The sequence below is a fragment of the Gigantopelta aegis genome, chromosome 12, assembly GCF_016097555.1.
Source record: "Gigantopelta aegis isolate Gae_Host chromosome 12, Gae_host_genome, whole genome shotgun sequence".
Lineage (NCBI taxonomy): Eukaryota > Metazoa > Mollusca > Gastropoda > Neomphalida > Peltospiridae > Gigantopelta > Gigantopelta aegis.
The window spans coordinates 11,610,521-11,611,940 of NC_054710.1; positions in this window are offsets into that span (position 1 = coordinate 11,610,521).

Genomic DNA, 1,420 nt, shown 5'->3' on the forward strand with positions numbered 1-1,420 from the left:
CATCAGTCTCGCTGTCAACATTGCCAGCAATCATGGTGCGGGAAACAACAGCACGTCCCAAACTATTTGGTGGCACATACGGCCTGTGAAGCTTGCAAACAGGAGCCTGTCACAGAAACATCCAAATGCCACGAATGCGGATCGAGATGTCCCTGTTGCAGTCAACGCGACAAGAAGAAACAGTACCTGAAAATACCATGTGAGCAAACCTGTGGATTGCGTCAAGTCATCTTTGAAGGCGATGGAGCTCACATCCAGTTTTGTCAGTGGCTGTTCCAAAATCACCACAAAGGTTTCACAGCTATCGCGCAAAACAACAAGGCCTATGACGCTTATTTCCTGCTAGAGTACATGATTGACCAGTCCATGTACCCTCAAAAAATCATTTACAATGGCTCGAAAATCATGTATCTGCAAGTGGAGAGAGGACTGAATATCCGGATTATCAACAGCTTGAATTTTCTGCCCATGAAGCTGGCTGCTTTCCCAAAAGCCTTTGGTCTGACGGAATCGAAGAAAGGATACTTTCCCCATTATTTCAACACCCAAGAACATCAAAACTACTGCGGACCATTTCCAGAACCAGAGATGTATGGTGTCAACTTTATGGCGTCCAAGGAGAGATCCGAATTTCTGATGTGGCATGCTGAGCAACAGGGAGTGTTCGACTTTGAGAAGGAAATGAAGGCATACTGTGTGTCAGATGTCGCCGTTCTCAGAGAAGCCTGCCTTACATTTCAAGCTCTGATGCTGAAAGCTACTGGCGAAAAACAGATTGACATTGACACCAAAGCAGTCAACTACATAAACGGCATCGACCCCTTTGCTCAGTACATCACCATCGCCTCGGTATGTATGGGCATCTTTCAGAGCAAATTTCTGAAAGAACATCGTCACCTCAAACTGACTGATGGACGACAGATCACGGACTGGATGACGGTCAGAGAAGATGGATCTATCCAGGTGAAGCAAGATGTGTGGTTGATGGAAGAAGAGTTGAGAGATCGTGGGATGACTGTAGCTGAATCAGAAACCGTACTCAGCCCCATTGCTCAAGTTCCAAGTGAGGGGTACATCCGAAAAGACCAATTCAGCAAAGTGTCCATCCAGTGGTTGAAATGGTTTCAACACAAACATCCTAATAAATACCAGATACAACATGCTCTGAATGGCGGGGAACATCTGGTATCAGGAACTCACTACCGTTTGGATGGATATTGTGCTACAACAAACACTGCATTCGAGTTCCATGGCTGTTTGTGGCACGGTTGTCGACACTGCTTCCCACACGAGCGTTCTACCGCAACACATCCAAGAACCAATCAATCCATTGAAGAACTGTATGCCTTGACGTGTAGAAAGAGGGAAGTTTTGAAAGCCAAGGCATACAAAGTCATCGAGATGTGGGAACATCAATTCC